The sequence below is a fragment of the Lactuca saligna genome, chromosome 8, assembly GCF_052625555.1.
Source record: "Lactuca saligna cultivar CGN05327 chromosome 8, ASM5262555v1, whole genome shotgun sequence".
In the NCBI taxonomy this organism is placed as follows: domain Eukaryota; kingdom Viridiplantae; phylum Streptophyta; class Magnoliopsida; order Asterales; family Asteraceae; genus Lactuca; species Lactuca saligna.
The window spans coordinates 23,570,745-23,586,669 of record NC_136424.1 but is presented as its reverse complement, the minus strand read 5'-3'; the positions used below and the strand labels follow the sequence as shown (position 1 = coordinate 23,586,669).

The 15,925-nt window shown below is 33.4% G+C and overlaps 1 long non-coding RNA gene across 1 annotated transcript; it reads right to left on the bottom strand.

Moving 5' to 3' along the window:
- Positions 1-6,089: 6,089 nt before the first annotated feature.
- Positions 6,090-6,778, bottom strand: LOC145008292 (uncharacterized). The gene is made up of 3 exons (XR_013663347.1): positions 6,657-6,778; positions 6,422-6,566; positions 6,090-6,341 (listed from the first exon to the last, which is right to left on the bottom strand). It is a non-coding gene; the product is annotated as an uncharacterized LOC145008292 (long non-coding RNA).
- Positions 6,779-15,925: the final 9,147 nt, after the last annotated feature.

Sequence of the window (15,925 nt, the reverse complement as noted above, 5' to 3'; positions counted from 1 at the left end):
ACAAGGAATCCAAAGGTATGATTCTAGATCTGTTTCAATATTGTTATTTAACCTAATTAGCCATTAAAAGTCTTGGATTCAAAGCATGTTTAATTAGAAAGCCTAGATCCGAGCAATAGGGTTTTGCATGCGCACATAGGAAAGTTCTTATGACTAAAACCCATCATCGGATCCATATGCAAGTCGATACACGAAATTAGTGAACTTGTAGTCAACCATTATGTGAATGGCTTCAGACGTACGAGTTCTTAGACATGCTATAGCGTGGCCACATGGTATACCGCTTTTTTGCTATTTCCCACAACTACATACCCTTCGTTCAAGTTATACTTTTGTGGTGGAAAAATTGTCATCGACTTCAAAAGTATCCCCATACAAACATCTTGTCATCCAATTATAAGACTTGTTGACACGTTTTTGAACCCTACTCTCAACATAAGGGGTCAACCCATCAGACAACCTCCCTGGAAAATTTGATAATTTTAGAAAAATATTAACACAAGAAAAAAACTAAATATAATAATCTCCCTTACCCACCACTTCAGCCCGTTCAGTATACTTTGATTATATCGACGTATTGATTAACTCAATTATCGTTGTTATAGGAAACTCACGTGTGGATATAAATTGCAAAATTTCAGGGACGTCAATCGATTTAACATTGTAACGTACTTTTGGGGAAAATGCTCGTGTCCATTTTGAAATTGCTATATCGTCAAGCCAGTAAATTGGACTCCTAAGTAAGGTGCAGAAAGGTTGTTTCCTACATGCACTTTGCAACCTTTCCAGACACAAGTAAAAATCATGAACGCTATATGCATTGCATGACTTTCAAAACAACGATTCGACTTCCGTATTGTTATGTCCAACAGACTCACGTATTTTTCGAGCTATATCTTTAGGACAATATCCATGATACGAATCTGGGTAGGCACTCTGAACACCAAAGTCTATTTTATCACATAGGTTGCTTATAAAACCAACCTCTGTATCCTCACCTAAACAATCTTTTAACCTCATAATGAACCATCTCCATGATTCTTCACACTCTAAGGTTCCCAAACCAATTACTAAGACTAGGGGTTCATGATTTCCATCTAAAGCCACTGCGAAGTACATTATTGTCAAATAGCTCCCAAGAAGGGGTAAATAACCCACATATATCAACGGTATCATGCACCAAAGGAAGGTACGAATCTACATAAAAAAACAAACATATATTAGTGATAAGTAAAAAGTAATCGAGATACATTACCATGAAGTATTATATAACTCAATAAAAGAAATATGTTATACCACGCAACCTAAAGCCACAAAACATAATTGAAAGCAGTTGGTATCCGTTTTCTTAATGGCTGCGAAGGTATTAGGATGTGTTCTTTGAAGATTATGCAAGAATATTGGTAGCTGAGAAAAGCTTCTTTTGGTGTAAGTACTCATTTTCACAAGCAATGAAAGTGTTTTACAATCATCACACAAATGCAATTATAATTATATTGAAATTAGTGTTTCTCTACCGATCATACTTCATAGTTCAACTTTTTAAATTCATAGTCAAACCAGTTCATTTCATAGTAAAAAATCACTGACCGACAAGACAAGACAAGACAATGTACTTGTCTACAGTTCATAGTTCAACTTTTTGAATTCATAGTCAAACCAATTCATTTCATAGTCAAACATCATTAATCGACAAGACAAGACAAGACAACACAATGTACTTGTCTGCAGTTCATAGTTCAACCTTTTCAATTCATAGTCAAACAAGTTCATTTCATAGTCAAACATAATTTTCTGTAATATAATTTCTTCTATAAATGGGTGTAAGTCATTATGAGAAATTTATGTGAGAAAGTAACTCCTATTTAATAGAAAAATAAGGCTAATGGCATACTGCAATTGCGGAGGTGAGCGTATCGTTAGGATTTCGGGTACAACTAAAAACCCAGGAAGATTGTTTTACGCTTGCCCATATTTGGTATCATGTTCTTAATGTCATTCATATTTAAACCCTCATGTTTACATGGCAACAATTCTTAGTGTCTATGTTTAAATTCACAGGGACCAAAATGCGGGTTTATCAGTTGGGTTGATGAAGAGAAGGACCAATCATCTATGGTAATAGCTAAAGTAGCTAACTCTAATAAGCCCTTTCAATCAGAAAATAAGAAGTTGAAGATAACGTTGGTTTGTAGTTGGGTGTTGTTCTTGGCAGTTCTTGTTTACAAGTTGTAAGCTTTTTAAAATTGTTTTGATAGTTTTGAAGTTGTTAGGACAATAAATTGTTGTATTTGTACTTATGTTTAGAACAGTGTACTTATAACGTTCAAACAAATGTTGTTGTCGTTCTTATGTTGTAAGTATTGATAATTTATTAATAGGTCATTAATTTGTTGTAATTGTTGTAACGTTAAAACTAAAAATAAACTAATAATAAAATCCAACATTAATTTATATATACAAAAATATAATCCAACTACATAGGACCAAGACTCAACCCCCAAAATAATTTTGCCATCCGTTGGCGAAACTCTAAAGCTGCGTTCTTTGAGTCAATAAGTTCACGGTGTGACATCCCCAAAATCACGGCCAGAAAAGACCGGTTTTGTTTATACTTTATTTCAAAATCAGAGTTATCTTTTAATAAAAGGGTTGCGGAATTTGTCCCAAAACAATAATATGATAAAGATTTATCAAAAGCATTTCCATAGAAATGTATTTCATTAAAAGACTCGGGATGTCATGTTCGTACAGATCAAAAGTATAAACAGTACAATATAAGCCTTACTACATTATTTCATATCTACAGGCTTATATCCGTAATCCCTCATCCAAAACATCACACCTATGCTCATGCGCCACTACCTGTAATGCATAAAACTGAGTGGGTCAGGCTTGGGAGCCTGGTGAGCACATAGGGTTTTCAACCCACAATAAATAAGTTTATTAATTTCATCAATCAACAATAACCCGATTACCCGTTCCCGTTATCCTCACTTTACGTCCCTAAACACCTATCATAAGGGACCTAGCCTAAGGATCATCATCGGGACGAACACTACTGCTAAGGGGATTCCTCAGCAATAAATGTCCTAATAGGCAACCATGTGGGGGATGGAGTACACCGGTGAACACATCGTTCACAACACCTACAGGTTGCGAGCCTGCTAGTGTTCCACTGGACTGTCTAGAAGAGTCCGTGGTCGTCATCTATACTCCGCTAGATGACTGGATCAACAACAACAACATCGAGGCCTCTCATCATTTTATCACACATCACCTATTACATCTACCCATGTTTTACCCCAACATTTTCGTAGATATAAAATACATATACAGTTTAAATCATTGAAAACATGTATAACAACGTTCATCTAACGTAGATAGCAAGTATTCAGATAATATGCACACATAGCACGTAATTTATATAAAATACTTCATATCTATGTGTAAGCTGAAAGTAACATATGCACTCACCAGAAAAGGTGGTGATTCCGAACTCAGACAGCGCTTCGCTTCTTAAAAAGAATTTTTTTTTCGACGAAACCTAGTATTATTACCACTAGAGTTTAGTTTATTATTCGTCGAGACTAATTAATAGTCTAGCTATTATTATTATTATTATTATATAAGCGTCAAAAAAATACTTATATAACCCATAATAATAGCCCAAGTATTTATTATAAGTTCCTAATAACGTTACTATAATTAAATAAAAGTTATATTAAAAATAGCGTAGGCGTAGCTCACTTACAGCGGGTTTTATAGAAAACCGGGCTTTGCTTGGAGCAGCGTTCCCGAGCCGAAAAGCTCTTCTTCTCAAAGCCTTCGAGCACTCCGGGGCTTCCGCCTCATGCTAGGGAGGTTCCCTAGGCTTTTCGGGGGATTTCGGGGCTAGAGAGAGTAAAGAGAAGAAAGAATGGGAAAGGTGTGAAGAAAATGAGGGTGGGAGAGGTGGTATTTATAGGGTGAAATGTGGCTGAACTTGGTGCCACATGTCACCATCTGGTGGCAAGCCTTGGGGAGAAAGCAATGGCCAAGATTGTGCCACATCACCCATTTTCGCACAGCACACTTCCGACTTCTAAAATCCGTAACTTTCACATACCACCTCCGTTTTTGACGTTCTTTATATCCATGCGTAGGTAATAATAAGATCTACAACTTTTATTTTGACACCGTCAGCTAATTCTCGACCGATCTTAAATTTAACAGTACAAGGAGATTATACTATTAAACGTCTGCGTACAATTAATAACTTCTACATACGGACTCTGTTTTTGTCTGTCTTTTTACCGTTGATTTCCTATTAATGAGATCTTCAACTCTCATTTACGTTGCATAAGCCAAAAACCGCTCGAACTAAAATTCGAGTTTCAGGACGTGCACTGCTAAGCCGAATCTTAGAAAAATCATAACTTCTTCATACGAAGTCAGATTTGGGCGTTCTTTTTATCGATGTTCTTAGTTTAACATATTCTACGACTTTTGTTTAGATTGCTAAGGCTAAAAAGTCTTCTATCGTAAATTCACTATTTACGTCTCCCGGTGTCGTGCCGGTTTTGCCGTAAAACTTCGGCGGGCCATAACTTCTTCGTTATAGCTCGGATTTCGGCATTCTTTATATGTACGGAAACCTTGAGACATATTATACAACTTTATGTAGAGATATCGGGATTATCTCACACTTTAATTTTGACGCTCATTTTTATTCTTTATTAATTATACATTTATAATTAAATAATAAACACATAAACACACATAATTCACATAATACTCAAACATTTCATATTTATTACTTCAAAAAGAGTTACAATAGTTGACCTAGACTATTACATTGACAAAAATGCTTAGCCCTGAAAACCCGGGCGTTACACACGGAGTGGTTGACCTGAGACTAATTGCTCCATAAACATACAAACAAAAACACCGCAATCTCCAAAATGACTACTTTGTTGGGGAACCTTTTCTTCCTAAATGAATTGCATATTCAATGGAATCCTTGGGATGTTCCTTCGGGCCCAATAGTTAATCTTGTCCAAATAATTTGCCACCCGAGATTCAAAATTGGTAAAGGTTCCATCATATTTGAATTTTTGATAAGCCACTCTACCAAGACTGTCATAAATATGGACTTCCATTGACGTCAATCGTAGTTCCCCAAATAGCCAGTGATTAGGGGATGAATGAATCAGCAATAGGACTTGTATAAGGATAAGAAAAAAAATTATGTTTTTTATATCACAATACAAAAACATAACGACAATATCGATAATACTTTGAATATAATAAATTAAGTTTACCGTATCGACATCCCACCAAGCAACCATGAAGTTGGGGTACGTAGCAATACCAACCATAAACGCCCTCCAATCCTGCCATTCTTCCGAAGCATGACAAACAAATACTGTGATGGTTTATAAATTAAACGAATACCTTGGTGTAAGGAGGGCACAAATACTGTGATGGTTTTCGAGTCCTTGGTTTATCGGGTGTAACTTCTTTGCCATCTACACCATAATCATCATTTCCCGTAATTATTACTTCATCTTCGCCCGGCACCTAATTTAATAAGCAATAATCTCTAATTAAAAAAATGTTTCAATCTACTAAAAACAAAATAAAAATAAATGTAAGTATAAGAACCTCTTTAGCTTCATTATAATCATTTACATCAAACACATCATCATCAAATTTGTTCCCCGCATTGTCATTCCTCTCCTCCAACTCCTACATTAAAAATAAAACATTATACTTATTAACGAAAGACACATTAAAAATTAATTATTAAAATCGTAAATGTAATATCTATAATAACCTTCTCGTCTTCAATATCACCAAAAATATTTTCAGTTGTATTATTTTTATTCATCACTTCATCTTGTACAACCTAGATTTTCAAATATAAAATATGAACACAAATATTCATATATGTTAATAAAATTTAAAAAATAATGTAGCGTGTAACTAACCCGTTCATCATATTTTCTTTGGAATACTACAGGCTCCTCAAAACTTATGGTATTCCAAATTTCTTCATTATTTACTTCTTCAACAAAAACCTATGTAGGTTGTCGGTTCATAAACATATGCTGCTCCAGTGCATGTAGTCGTTTCAACACCTCGTCTAGGTTGTGTTTCCCACTGCCCCTACCTCTACCATGAGAGCGACCACTGGACGACATACTAGACGAAGATTCGTCTTGTCTCCTAAAATGGTCTCGTACTGGGGATGGAACTGATTTCCGTTCACCATTTACATACTCTTGAAATGACATATAATAACAAGATGTCATCTCACCATCACTCGGTAACATGTTTTGTCTTGATTGTTGTCCCTCCTAAAAAATTAAACATATTAAAAATGCATATAAAAGTATAATAATAAAGTTTATTAATAACAAACAAAATATTTATAAACCTGTATCTTTGAAAAAATCTTGTTCACGTCAACCCATTTCAATTTTTGTGTCCCACTCCATCGTTTCATCCGAGGCATGTTTCTATTTTTTTCTCAATACAAATCCACATGCACGAACAACCGGAAGCATTTCATATATCCATATCTACAATTTTTACAATTACAGTAATAAAAGTTAAAATTAAAATAAAAAACATAACAATAAAACAATTTAAATATAAGAAAATTTTTATACCCTTATTCGAGCCGTAAATCCTGAGACGGAGTATTTTAAAGTTTGACGACGCTCAGGAAGTGATAAATATTTATTTATCTTGTTCCATGTATCCTCAAGGTCATCAAAAGTAAAATCTTACCGATAGCTACCCCAAGCGAAACTAACAAAACAAAAAAATAAAATTAGTTATAATATAAATTAACTTTAATAAAATAAAACTTTCAACGTAAACAAAATATATACCTGTTCCAAACATCCAAATTCTCAGAAAAGAAAAAAACAATCTTGTGGCACCCGATCATTTATTACTTTTCCCAAAAAACCTTCACACAAAATATATATCAAACATACTCTAACTGCATCGGTGTCGTCAACTTCTAAAAATGTTTGATTTAAAATTAAACTTTTCAGGTCGTCGATTTTCACCGAATTATTTGTATAGTTCGGAAATAGCCGCTCACGCAATAAACATCTTTTTTTACTAGTTACTAATTTTTCCGACACTTTTTTCCTGATGTTTTTTGGATACTCCAAAAAATTGAAGCCATTTATCAAACAAAACTCTTCCGGCTCATATACCATTTTCGTATTGCTTACTCTAAAATATGACCGTTTTATTCTATCTGGATATAAAACAGGGTCCGGCCGTATCTATGAATGAACATTTTATGGAACAACAATCTGTCCCCTTGTAAACGAGGGACATCCAACAAATAACAAAATACGGTATCTCTAAAAATGTCACGCCTGACACCATCTAAAACTTCAAATACTTCCCATATATTACAGCCCGAGCTTTTTAAGGTTACAATTGCTTTCAAATTGAAATAATTAAAATCATGCTGCAAAAAATACAAAAACATATTAGAGAACTAAACAAATATTTTGTTTTTAAAATATATGATTATTAAGTGCAATAAATATATAAACAATAATAATTTCTTAATGCAAATACAAATATTTAATAAATAATTTATATATTTACGATAAAAAAATAATAACATACACATAGTATAATCATTTTTCAACTTAAACGATAAATACATAAACAATTTTCCAAGTTATACGACAAATATATAAACAATTTTCCAAGTTATACGACAAATATATTTACGATAAAAAACAATAACATAGACAAATAACCAAATAACATTTTCTTAAACAATTTTTCAACTTAAACGACAAATATATAAACAATTTTTATCTTTCTAATTATATAAAATAACATTTTCTAACCATATAAAGAAACAGTCTTTCAAATAAAACAACAACCAAATTAACAATTTTTGCAAATTATACGACAAATACATACAAATTTTCAACTTATACGACAAATAAAAACAATTTCTAACGATACTATAAAAAAATTTATACTTCAAAAACAAATATATACAAATTTTCTACTTACACGACAATATATATATATATATATATATATATATATATATATATATATATATATATATATATATATATATATATATACAAACGACTATTGTGCACATACTGTAACTTAACTATTTTTCAATTTATAGAAACAATTACACAATAAGTATATACAAATTTTCAAGTTATACAATAACTAAACAAACGACAAATAACATATTGTAAACATTATTCTAACAATTTATTTAACAAATAACTTTTAAAAAATGAGTATATTCTAACCATTTTACTAAATGTACAACCACCCGATGCACACTCTACGCAGTCTCTACTTGTACATTCAAACAACCACCAACAAAATAGCATTTAAACTTCAAATATACTAATAAAAAATATTAAAACTATCAAATACAACAAAATTACCCTTTCACAAACATTATAATTTCTTTTTTTTTACACTAACTAATACAATAAATAATAAAATAATAAAGAGTTAAAACATTAAAAAAGTTAAAATCTAACCATATTTGCGAGATTGTTGAAATAATCTTCCATTTTCTTCAAAAAATCGCCCCGAGAGAGAGAGAGAGAGAGAGAGAGAGAGAGAGAGAGAGAGAGTTTCTGTAATGAAGAGTGAAAAATGAAGAAAAAAAATCTTATATAGGAAAATCCGAAGAAAATCGCAGATGGAAAGGAAATTTCGCAGATGGACTTTTCCATCTGCGAATGTACAAGAAGCAAGCCAAGTATTTGAGATCTATGTAGAACTTAAACCTGCACATGGAAAGAGAGATGCATGTTTGTTTAGATGTAGGTGTGTGTGTGAATCTAAACGTAAACCAGACGAAAAGCAAGAGGGAGAGACATTGAGGTTGTACGATGGTGTATTTGGTGGATGATGGCGGCGATGAGCGGCTTTTGGAGACGTTAATGTAGAGCATCAACGGTGAGGTTGAGGGAAACGAAAAATGGTGGATTTAAGATAGAGTCAAAGAGGTAGAGGGTTAGCCATGTCGGAATTAGAATTTATAGGGGTGAAGGTAGGATGATGGCGGTGGGAGTGGCTTATCTGTGGTGGGATTTTTGTGGTGGTTGAAGGCTGTAGATGATAAATGAGATGACTAAAGGTGGTGGCGATGGACAATTTTCTGGTGGTGCATGGTTGCAGCGGGATCGGTGATACTCGCCGGTGGCGGCACCTGGTGCTCATGTTTGTATTTAGAGCTTCTAAGAAAATGTGGTGTTCAGCAAGAAATGGATTCAAAATGAGAAGGTACATTAGAGTATAAATCAAAAAATGCGTGCGTGTTTCTGGTTTCTTTAGTTTAAAGCATTAAAATATGTACTTTAGGATTTAATGATACTACATGTGTTTTGATTGGTTTAATCTTATTTACTTAGATCACAATCTATATCATTCAAACTTATTTCAAGGGATGAGATTTCACCTCTTTGTTGTTAAGACTTGGTCTTAAAAATTAATGGACCCTACATTATCTATGCATTATAATATATATATATATATATATATATATATATATATATATATATATATATATATAATAAACATCCATGACTTTTTAATTTATTTCAAATAACTATTATAAATTGCTTAATAATATTAAATTAATACAAATATTAAATTATAATCATAAATTACCTAAACTATAATATTAAAATATTATATGTTATATCTTTTTGAAAAATTATGACTTTAACTTTTTAATATATTATAATTAGCTTATTAGTTTAGATATATTGTCGTATACGATCAATTATCACTTTAAAGTTACCAGTTTTGTATTATTTATGATTTTATGTAAAATAGTTCATTTATATATTAATTTCAAATAGTCTTAAACGTTTAATTTAAATCAAATTTTAATTAAACTTGAAAACAATCGAGAGACTATTTTATAAATAGTTTAATGTTATAAATTATAATATTAAACCTAAATTGTAATCCTAAATTAACAAAGAAAATCATGAAACTATTTTTTTATAATTATTAAAAAATTTCAAATAATTAGCTTAAAAATAACTTATAATAAAAATAGTTAAAAGTAATATTATATAAAAAAGTATAATGATATCTTTATAAACAAAAACAATGTTTGTTATTTTAAATAATTACAATAAAAAAACTAACAATATTCATCAAATAAATTTTTAAAAAGTTTAATTTCTTTAACCAAATTAAAATAATTAAGAGCTTCCAAATACTTTATTTTAAAAAACTTACAACAACATTAATCGAAAGTACCATTATATATAAGAATTATATTGTTACATTTAAAAACAAAAACAATGTTTGACGTTTTAAATAATTACAATGATAAAACTTAAAATCTAAGCAAATAAACTTTTTAAAATTAATTAATCATAACAACAACTATAAATATCGTTGAACTATATATTTTATTTAATTTTATTCATAAGCAACCCGCAGGTAGAGGTCATTGAGATAATTGAAATTATAGAATTTTAAATGATGTCTATATTTTCATATAATTTCAAACAAACAACGGGTCATAACTTCTTCGTTATAAATCGGATTTCGGCATTCTTTATATCCCCGGAATCCTTGTTTCGACCAATACAACTTTATGTAAAGATATCGGGCTTATCTCACACTTTAATTTTAGTGCTTATTTTAATTCTTTATTTATTATAAGTCTATAAATAAGTAATAAGCACATAAATACACATAATTCACATAGTATTCAAATATTTCATCTTTATTACTTCAAAAGTGTTACAATAGTTGACCTAAACTATTACAACATCTAAAATGCTTAGTCCTGAAACCCGGGCGTTACAAAAATAATGCCAATAAGCAGATAAGTCAGATCAACCAACTCCTCTATGTTCCAATCCTCTTATACTTCAAGTCTTCTCCTTCCAAATCACCTTCCACGCTTGAAAATCACACAAAATGGAGGGGACACTCGAGTTAGGGTTTCAGAGCTCAAGGGGACAGTGAGGGGAGGCCAAAGGAGGCTAATAACCCCTTAAATAGGGTGCAAAACCCCGAAAATTAGGGTTTCATCCTCCAGCTCCAACTCGTCGAGTCATATCCTCCGACTCTTCAAGTTGGTCACTTAAGTTACGCAACCAAATCAGTTCCTACTCGACGAGTCAGGGCTTCCAACTCGTTGAGTCAACCTTTCAAAATGAAAATATATGACTGTAAAGTTTATACCTTAGAGTCGGGATGTTACACAAAATATATAATAAACATACTTTAAACAAAACTAACAAACAAATATTACACACAATCAGAGTATATAATAATTGTAACATATTGTTAATCATAAGCATCACTAGAACAATATGTAACGTTCGTGTTTCTCGCTACGCATTAACTAAATAATTAGGGTCAACAACTGTAACTCATTTTATATAGTAAAGGGAAATTATTTTAGTATTATGTGGTTTATGTGTATTTATTTTTAGTATACGTGCTTACGACAATATGATAAAATAAAAAGAAAATACGCGTCTAAAATAGAATAATAATTAGGTTGAATACCCTTAGCAAAAGATGAAGTAGTCGTGACAAGGATTACGGGGATATAAGGAGTGCTTAAATTGGACCTATAACGAAGGAGTTATGACCTCTTGAAGTTTCGCAGTCCGACCCAATTCGACAATGTGTGTCGTAAATAGTAAATTTTCGTTAGATTACTTTTCAGCCTTAGCAATCTAAATAAAAGTTGTGGTAGTTGTTAAACTGAGAGCGTACAATTACAGAACGTCTAAATCTGACTTCAATAGAGAAAGTTATGATTATTGTAACAACATGAATTTTCAAAACAATTTTTCATTTTTAGTCATAATAAATTTCATAAGAACAATTTGAAAACCCATTGTATCACATATTATCTCAATAAACAACCCCATAATCTCAAGTACATAAATCTTTATTAGTGTGTACAGATCATGTCGACGCCTTCTCGCGATCCTCTCTAGTACTTGAAACTCATATCACATACCACGGTAAGCATAAATGCTTAGTGAGTTCCCCAAAATACCACATACAACACATACGCCACTCAAGGCCATAGCTCTATGGGACCTTCCGATCCATGTGTCTCAGGGGACTTCCGTCCCAACCCTGGTAGACCTTCCAGTCCTCATCAACTTGACCTTCTGGTCCATACACTGTTGACCTTCCAGTCCATATCATGGTACTCATATCATAGCATAACACATACATATCACATAGCAACATATATCACATACTCCGCATAGCTAATAAGACCTTCCAGTCACACATAGTTACCACTCTAGGTAAAGTATAGTGAACAGACTCACCTCATAAGTCGTCCAGTGTAATCTTGTACTCAGACATCTCGAACTAGTCTCCGCCTAACACAAAGATTACACATCTCTAATTATTACTTTGATCCTACTCAAATACCCCAAGGACCACTCTCTCTTCCTTCTTAACTCCCGGAGCGAATAAAAGGCCAATTTATCCCTCCAAAATCTCCATTACTAATGTTGACCAAACCCTAAAGTCAAAGGAAGTCAAACTTGGTCAACAGTCCTTTCTGACCCAACTCGTCGAGTGTATATAGTGACTCGCCGAGTCTCATCAAATCTCAGGGGCCCTCTAGCTGACCCAACTGGATGGGTCAACCCTCCGACTTATCGATTCATTATACGACTCAGTTATTCGGGACAAACCCTAGGCTACTCGCCGAGTCAGCAGCTAGACTCGGCGAGTCCATTCAGACTCTCATGCATACAAACGATTTTAGGGCCTGATCTCTTCCCAAACTCCAAATCTACACTCATGGGGCTCGGACATCACGTAAAGTCATTAAGTTTACGCCCATGCATGGCATCTAGAGCAATATATGCCATAAACATGAGCTAAAGGATTGTTCACACCAAAAGCTTCAACAAAATTGAGAAAAACATGGGTCATAAGGCGTTTGGGACCTCCTAGGGTCCAAATCTAAGGTTAAACTTCCTCACAACTCTCAAATCCACAAATCCCCCAAAAGATATGAAGAAGAAAAGCTCTACGTATCCACAAATGAGTAATCTACACTAAGGAGAGGTAAGGAATCAAGATTTATACCTCCCCTGATGCTTTGAAGATGAAACCTTAGCAGATCCAACACCTCTTCTTGATCCACTAGCTTGACCCTCTACTTTTTCCTCTCAAAATGACCACAAAGCTTCACAATAGCTTTCTTCTTCACTCCAAGGTCTCATACACGGTTTAGGGTTTCCTTCCATAAGAGTAGCTGCAATAATAGGCCTTAAGGTCCTTTAAATAGGCCTCAGGCCCAAGGAGTTAGGGTTTTTTTCCACAACGCTAACTCAGCGAGTTAGATACCCGACTCGTCAAGTCCAAGCTGTGGCCCAACTCGACGAGTTGAGGAGCCAACTCGTCGAGTCCCCCACTCAAACTCTTGCCCATATTTCAAAATGTCATACCTCGGATATCAGGATGTTACAATTATTCTAAGATTCAACGTAGCAGTAGACAACCCAAATATTAAATTTTAGATCGATTGATTATTAGCCGAAACAATCTAAACTAGAGTAAAAAAACAGACACCGGATGACAAAGTTATGCATTTTATACATGCTTTAGCAGTCTAAGCCTGTGTAAAATAAATAAATTCAAAATTATTTGACAAAGTGTAAATGAAAGTTGTAGATCCCATCAATATCTATGCATGGATATAAAGAACGTCAAAAATGGAGCTCGTATGAAGATGTTACAAAATTTTGAAGTTTGAAATTCGTCGCGCGTGCATGCGCCCCACACACGTCCTTCTAGAAACCACTGCGTCGCCCTAGCCATTGATCGCCACGTGTCAGCAATCCTGAAAAGCAACATCGACCCTGTGTGCGGCACACATGGCCCTTGCACGATGCGCATGGTCAATTATCAGCCTATAAATAAATGTCTCGAGATCATTCTCCTTCCACAACATTCAATTCAATCTCTATATTTCTACTCTTTTGTTCCAAATTTATCCTTAGTAGTTAGGATATTTTGGCACATTTAGAAGCCCCTAGGAGCCTGGTATCTAGTAGCTATCAGCATAAAGTTTCGACAATGAAATTTTTAGACTTTGGTCAAGGGAATCTCTATAAGTTAAATTACACTCTTTTTATTCTAGTGTAACTTATATTTAAAATTCATAGTCGTTGTTGTGAATTTATAAATAGATTCGTCAGTAGTTCCAATATCATATTACTGATTGATCTACTTATGGGGATGATGTCTAGGCTAGATTAGTGAGGTATTTAAAGTAGGATTTCCAAACAGTATACTCTGTATACCAAACGGACCTTACATTCGATATGATCATATCTGGTTGTACCTTATCAGCTATATATCGGTAGAGTTTAGAATTAATGAGGGATTTAGGCTATCTTTATTCATAAGGAATATTAGCCTAAGACTTAGTGCTAATTGAACCTAGGTCACATCAAAAGGAAAGCCAAGTACAAAAGCGAAGTGTTGTCCGAGTTTCGAGTCATCAACTTAGCAAGTGAGTGCATAGTTACTTTCATATTACACATAGATATAAAAGTATTTAAGATAATTACATGATCTTTGCACATATTATCTACGTTTCCTGATATTTATGCTAGATGAACGATTTTTATACATGTTTTTCTTGATTTAAACTGTATAAATATTTTTATTACCTATAAATACACTAGGTAAAGATGGGTAGATGTAAGATGATATAGATGAGAGATGAAAGATGACATAGATGATGAGAGGCCTTCACTTTAAAGATGATCCAGTCGTCTAGCAGAGTATAGATGAAAACCACAGACTATTCTAGAAACTCCAGTGAAACGCTAGCAGGATCACAACCTGTATGTGTTTTTAAACTAAGTGTTGACCAAATGTACTCTATCCCCCCCCCCCCCGACGGTCCCCTTCATGGTTACCTTATTGACCACGGACTCACTCGGTTTCTTGTAATATAGGTTGTGTCATGAGAGCATAAGTGTGATGTTATGATGAGCGATTTATGGATGCTTATAGGCTACTAGTTTAGATGAACTAGTGTAAGGCCTACATTATTTCTGTTTATGCTTATGTACTGTATCGACGATGACATCCCAACGTTTTCAATATAAATAAAATACATTTCTTTGAAAATGCTTTTATATTATCATTATCATTTTTTTGGGCACAAATTACGCAATATTATTCTTTAAAAAGGATAATCTAATTTTAAATAAGCATAAATAATTCGGTCCTTTCTGGCCGTGAAATTGGGGATGTCCCACACTATACTTGTACAACGTCATCATTAATGAATCTGTTATCATTATCTGAAGAGTAAGTATCACTACCGTTATTGGCATCATTAATGAAATGGTCATGTTTATAGTAAGAACCACACTTGATTCACCAATTTCACCAAAATTCCTCTGCATAGGAATGGTGCCTATGTTGAAAACCAAGGTAAAATCGATTGATCGAGTGTCGTTCATGAAATCTATCTTATTAACAACACCACTAGTTGGATGAACCCAAAGTTTTCGATGATGAATGTCTTCCACAACTCTTTAGTTATTGTTTCGAATAGGATCTTGGAGATAAAACACTTATGTAGCTTGTGTGGCTAAGATGTATTGTCGATCATCATATCATGTTTTACCGACATACCATTACTTAATGACACATTGAACCATTTACCATGAAAGTGTACAACTGAATAACCATTTAAATAGTGCAACTATATGATGTCCTATAGTTAACCATAGAATAGTGTACCATCTTCTCCTAATGTAACAACAACACTATTTTGAGTAGTGCATCGGAGATCATGGTTATGCATGACAAATCGAACAAGATTTACTATGTACGCAGTGTAAGAATATACATTCAACAGACCATATGTTAA